The sequence below is a fragment of the Macaca nemestrina genome, chromosome 1 (assembly GCF_043159975.1).
Source record: "Macaca nemestrina isolate mMacNem1 chromosome 1, mMacNem.hap1, whole genome shotgun sequence".
In the NCBI taxonomy this organism is placed as follows: Eukaryota; Metazoa; Chordata; class Mammalia; order Primates; family Cercopithecidae; genus Macaca; species Macaca nemestrina.
Window position 1 is genome coordinate 180,482,910 of NC_092125.1, and position 6,398 is coordinate 180,489,307.

A 6,398-nucleotide genomic window follows, 5' to 3' on the forward strand; every position below is an offset into this window, starting at 1 on the left:
TGGGGGCCTTACTTTCCCATTCTCCCCGCAGCAGGCCACTTGTCACTACCCCAATCCTTTTTGCTTTCAACTTACAGTGTAACCCAAAAAGTATCTTCCACAAAAATAAATCTGTAGCCTGCTTGCTTTGGTTTTCCCCCAACATGATGCCATAAGAATTTCCACGCTGCACCTTCACCTTGGTGATCCTGTTTCACTGTCCCACTCGGGAGGCACAGAGTTTGCAAAGCGCCTTTCCTGTCACAAGACACTTGGGAGGCCGCTAGACTCTTGGGGGAGCTGCTCTGCCCCAGAACTGTGGGTTCATCTTGAGTTCACCCTCTTAGACTCAGCCATAAAATAGGCACAGTGCTGTCTGCTAATTTACAAAGCAGGTCCCAGCAGGTGCTGTGTGTGTGTGTTTGCGTGCGTGTGTGTTTGTGTGTGCGTGTGTGTGTGTGTGTGTGGCCCTTTATGGCCCCATTCCACTGAGGCTAGAGTTTGCACCTAACCTTGGGAAGTCAACTGAGCCTTGTTTTCACACATCCTCAGACAAGCTTGACACAAGGAATTAGGGGTAGGTCAGACCAGCATCTGGATCCAGCTAGAGCCTCCAATTCTCCGCTTGCTTTTTGCCAAACCCTTCTCTCCCCTCATTCTTCAGTTTCTTAAACCAGGCGTCGTTCAGGGGAAACTGAATCCATGTGTTTGTGATTCACTAGGGCTGCGCATGGTAGAGTGTTCTGTGAGCTCCACATCACAGCAAACACAGCCAAGTGTGGGTGTGGGTTTGTCTGTGAAGCTGTGTTGTGTGTGTGTGTGTGTGTGTTGTATTGTGTATGTATTGTTTTCCTTCCTATTTCTTGTAAGGACTTTAAACTGATTTTTCTTAGAATTAGGAAATCATGTTTGGCCAAAGAAACTCAACACTCCCTTCTCCCCTTCCTGAGGAACTCTAGTTTGGCAGAAAATTCCCCAACACCCACATTCTAACTTATTGGAAATGGGCCTGGGCCAAGCAGCCGTCAAAGTCTGGTTTGGGAGCCAGTGTGCAGGGGGCTGCCCGGACTCCCCAGGACAGGCCGTGAGCGGGAGGAGGCAGAGGAGCGGGTGGTCAGAGGGCCAAACCAGCACAGCCTGCGCTTCAGACGCTGCCCCCCGAGTCACGGGGCAGCCACAGTTCGGCGAGCTCCACGGAACCTTCTGGTGTGAGCCCTGGGACTTGCGTTTGGCCCTCCTGCCCAGTCAGATGATTTGCCTTACTCATCAAGAGGGGAAACGTGGCCCGCTGCGGGCTGCGGGTGGGGTCAGACCTCTAGCCTGGTGACTCCGAAAAACTCCCAGGCTGTATCCTGCACCACAGACTTCCACGCTCTCACTCCCTTCCAGTTAGAGAATTCCTGCTTGGCCTTCGAGGCTCCGTCCAGCTGTGCCCTCCTCTGGGAGGCCCAGCCCGATGCCCGGGGGGCTGGCCCTGCTCTGGCCGCTCAGTCACAGCCACCCCCACCCCCGGGTTGGTGTTGCTCTGCTGCAGGTCTCCCCACCTGCTGGGCAGAGTGCCATGAAGAACACAGACCCACCTCGTTCACTTCTGAGCCCCACAGCACCCAGAGCAAATGTTCAACACCGGGCAGGGTGAGCCCATATCTCAGAACCTGGGGAGGTGGGCGAGGTTTTATTGCGCTGCCGCCCTTCTCTGTGGAGAACCACGGCGCTGGAGAGAGGCCCACAGGATGGCCCCGCCCGCGCCCTGTGCGGGGCGGACTCCAGGGACCCTGCTGGTGCAGGGAGAGGAGGCAGGAGACCTGAATTTCCCTGACTCCTGACGGTCTTTGCCACATGGGCAAGGAAGGGGTGAGAGGTTCAGCTCACGTGGAGTTGGAAACTGGCCCTGGCCCTGATTACTTTAGGGAATGCAGCCTTCTTGGTGGGGAATGGTTGAGAATGGCTGGAAGTCTGACGGTGAGCTCTGAGGGCTGCAGCTGTGGCTCCTCCAGCTTTTGCTTTTGATCCAGTTCAAGCCTGTCATTTGCACAGGTCCCAGTGGAGCGCCCTCTTGGCACCCAGGACTGGGAAGGAGGGACCTTCAGAGGACAGCAGGGCATGCCAGGGTAGCAGCACCCACTGCCCATGCTCTGAGCCCCGCCCTCTCTCCCACCTTCCCTCCATGTAAATCAAGGTGGAGGCAAAGAGGTTTGGTCCATGTGGCTCCAGAGGGCTGGCTGGGCCCAATGTGGCCCAATGCTCTTCCCTCGAGGCAGATTTCACTGTGACACCAGGAAGGACTTCCTAATAAGCATCACCAGCTCATAGTGGAGGGGCTGACTCAGAAGGTAGTGAGTTCTCTGTCCTCTGAGATATGCAAGCAGAGGTGGTGGAGGAATTTCTGCCCTTGGAAGGGGGTGCTGAGACCAGATGGCCCAGACTTTAGCTAAGTGGGAGTCTGGGCATGCTGCCTCAGACCTCAGGAGGAGTCGGCTTGAGCGTGGGGCTTTGGCAGAGCCGTCTGGGAAGCATGACTTGGAGCTGGCACTAATGGGCATGGTACTGGCTGTCAGCTGCTGGGCCTGCCTTCTGCTCAGGGGAAAGGAAGAGTAAGCCATGATGCTCAGGTGGACTGAAGGGACCCCTCTTGCCCACAAACCCCCAAAGCCTCCTTCCTGCGGCCTGTCTGGTGGACTTCCTGCAGCTGCATCCCAGGGCCAGCTGGGGAGAGCCTCTGCGGCTGGGTCAGCCGAGGCCAGAGCCCAAGGACTTGGCTGCAGGGCTTGGGGCTCCTCACTGTCCCTCAGGTCTTCCCAGTGCCAGGAGGTTGTGACTGGATGCTGTCATGCTAGCAGAGTAGGGCTTGAACCCACTTACTGTGTGACTTTAGCAAGTTGCTTGCACACCTCCAGTGACTGGGAGGTCACCACTTTTCAAGGTAGTTCCTGCCAGAGCAGGACAGCTCTGCCGAAAGTTATTCCTGGCGCTGAGCTGAGAGCCCTAGGGCTTTTCCCGTCGTCCCCAGCATTCCCAGGTCTGCTGTGCTCTGGACCACATAGCACCTGCCCTCCAGCCCCCCAGCTGCTCCCCCCAACCAGGCACGTGCCTCTGTCACCTGCTACCTACCCCAGCTGCCCTCTACAGGACACACACACCCCACCCCGTCCCTTTCCCAGTGAGTCAAGGCAGGTCTGCAGCAGCCTCCACCAGCCCCTGGGCTTCTGAAGCCACAGGCGGGGGGCCCACCAGCCCTTTGGCAGCCCCACGTCCCAGGCGACTCACTAGCTGGCAGCAAGCAAAACCCAAAGTCCCCTCCCCACGTGTGCAGCCACGGCTCGGCCTCCCCCTCCCACCCCGGTGTTTGTGCACTCCAAGCTGTGGAAGCCAAGTGTGGCCCAACACATGTCTGTGTTCAGGCTCATTGTGTCAGAATTGGCCCATGGTCCCAGCCTGCTGGGGTCTGCTTGGATTCCCAACTCCCTCATCCAACACATTAGCTGTTCCTCCCAGCTTCCTGTCCTCTACAAATCTGCTCCACATGCTGTTGGGGGCCTTGGCCAAGCCATTGATTAAAATGACCAGAAAGGAGAGGGCCAAAAGCAGAGTCCTGAGGCTCACCTCTAGACACCCATTTCTACTGCCCAGGACAGTCATTTGGCTCCTTGTCCCTTCACCAAGCTCCCATCTCTTCCCAGATTTCTGGTGCTAACTGTCTCGATGTCACACAGACACACAACGCCACGGGCATTCCCCTAAGCCCATCAGGGGGACCAAGGCTGGTACTGGTGATCTGTTTTCAGGAAACCTTCAATGGCTGCTCAGTCACCAGGGCACACAAGCCATCCTTTTCAAGTCTGATCTAGAATGTCACCCTGGTTTAGCATCACACACATCAGCAACCCTGCACCCAGGCCTGTGCCACACCTTGGGTTCTGAGGACCTAGAGCCAAACTAGGTACACAGTTGGAGGAGTTCCAGTCTGCTGGGGCAGGTGGCCACAGACGACAGAGGAAATTCTAACAATTGAAATGCAGTGCATACTTATCACATGCCAGGCGCCACTCCAAACCAAGGTTCGACCTCACAGCAAACCAGCATCATCCCCATTCATCCTCAGTGGAAACAGAGGCACACCAAGGCTCAGTTAAATGCCCAAGGTCTCCCAGCGAGTGAGGGATGCTTACTCACGAGAGCTTCCTTGTCTTGCCTAAGGGTTCAGGGAGGCCTTCAGAGGGCGGTGGTGCCTAAGTGGAGACTTCAGAGCTGAGCTGCGTCTAGAGGACAGGAAAGGAGAAGCAGGTAGGGACTGGGCTCCCGGCACTCCCTGCCAGCCCGTCCTGTGCCAGGCACTGGGTCAGGCCCTGGGGATTCGGGTTGAGCCCACTGGCAGGGTGGTCCGTAACAAACTGGGAAGCACAGGTTGCCCTGGGGAAGTGGGTGAGATGACTGCAGTCAGGGAAGGCTTCCCAGAGGCAGTGATGTCTAAGCTGACCCAGGGTTGGGGACATTGGGCTGGGGTCAGGGAAGGGATGGTGGATGGAGAGTTCCAGGCGAGAGGAAAATCCGGTGCAAAGGTACTTCCAGGAGCAGAGTGGACGAGGAGGAGAATGGCCCAGCCACACTGGACCCAGGGCAGGGAAGGAGCTGGGATGGTTGCGGAGGGCAATGGGGAGTCACTGGAGGACTTAAAACTGGGGGAGAGGCACCCTGCAGCCGGCAGCCTGCAGGCTCTCTTGGCTCTCTCTGCAGGGAGGTGCGACTTCAACTTCGACTTCCTGGGGCGTGGTTTCTAATCCCTCACCTTTGCAACCAGCTCTTGGCAAATGGCAGAGCTGCTCAGCACCTCCCAGTGTGAGATGGGGTCAGGAGTCCCACCTTGGGGGTTGGGAGAACCAGGGGAGGGTCAGTCAGCGGCCTTTTTCTCCCTCCATGGGGAGCCTGGCAGCCACCGCCTCCCTTCCCCCACCCCTGCAAGGGGAACAATTACCAGATTGAGACAGGCTGGGCCTCCCCACTGCCTCTGCCGGTTAATGTCTCTAATCACTGCAATCTCTTGATCCACAATCCCTGGGCTCTGAGTGGTGGCCAGATGGTTTAGGAGGGAGTTCCAGGCCTCCAGACTCCCAGAGGCTCTTCCCTGGGGCCCTCAAACACCTCAGGTGCTCCCAGGAGCACCCAGCCAAGCCTGGAGTGGGAGAGAGGTGGTTGCCTATTCTCCCCTCACCATAAATCACAGAGCCACAAGGAATGTTTGAAGTCATCCTCATGGAACCCCCCACTCTATCTGGAAGCCTCCATCCAGTATCTCAACAGGTGGCCATCAAGGATCCACTTGGATGCCTCCAACAATGGGAAACTCCCCACCACAAATCTGAGGCTCATTACCACAGGCAGGCTGTGAACGCTGAGATTGAACTAAAAAGGCTTTACATGGGCTGAATCACATTAAAATCATAGTTGGCTGGGCTGGGTGGCTCACACCTGTAATCCCAGCACTTTGGGAAGTCAAGACAGGAAGATCATTTGGGCTCAGGAGTTCAAGACCAGATTGGGCATCATCAAGAGACCCCATCTCTACTAAAAATTTTAAAAAATTAGCCAGGCATGGTGTTGAGTGCCTATAGTCCCAGTTACTTGGGAGGCTGAGGTGGGAGAATCGTTTGAGCCTAGGAGGTCAAGGCTGCAGTGAGCCGTGATCGTGCCACTGAGCCCCAGCCTGGGCAACAGAGTGAAACCCTGTCTCAAAGAATTAATAAAAAATAAAATCATAGCCCAAACCAGATCTTTTCCCCCACCACCAGAGTAAAACCAGATCTGTACCACAGAGAGGCACTGTGGGAGGGGGAACGCCACAAGGTCCTGAACCAGAAATCCCTGTTCCAATCTTGACGCTATGGTTCACCAACTGGGGGGCCTCGCCAGTTGCCTCCACCTCCCTGTGCTCCATTTTCCACGTCTGTAACTCAGAACTATTGTATTGGGCTGTCCAATACAACAGCCATGAGTCAGAGGAGGCTACTGAGACCCAAAATGTGGGCAGTGCAACTGAGGAACTGAACTTTTAATTTTATTTAATTAATTTAAGTTAAAATTTAAAACCTGAAGTAGTATAATTTTTTTTTTTAAACGGAGTTTCATTCTCGTTGCTCAGGCTGGAGTGCGACAGCACAGCCTCGGCTCACTGCAACCTCTGCCTCCCGGGTTCAAACGATTCTCCTGCCTCAGCCTCCCGAGTAGCTAGGATTACAGGCATGCACCACCACACCCAGCTAATTTTGTACTTTTAGTAGATATGGGATTTCACCATGTGGGTCAGGCTGGTCCTGAACTCCTGACCTTAGGTGATCCACCCACCTAGGCCTCCCAAAGTGTTGGGATTATAGGCGTGAGCCACCGCTCCTGGCCTAAAAATTTTTATATTGATGACACATTGA

General features: G+C 55.5%; 1 protein-coding gene across 3 annotated transcripts in view; it reads left to right on the top strand.

Moving 5' to 3' along the window:
• The window catches only part of LOC105495069 (solute carrier family 1 member 7), a 54,816-nt gene that overhangs the window by 17,458 nt on the left and 30,960 nt on the right, over nt 1-6,398 (top strand). The window lies entirely within an intron of this gene.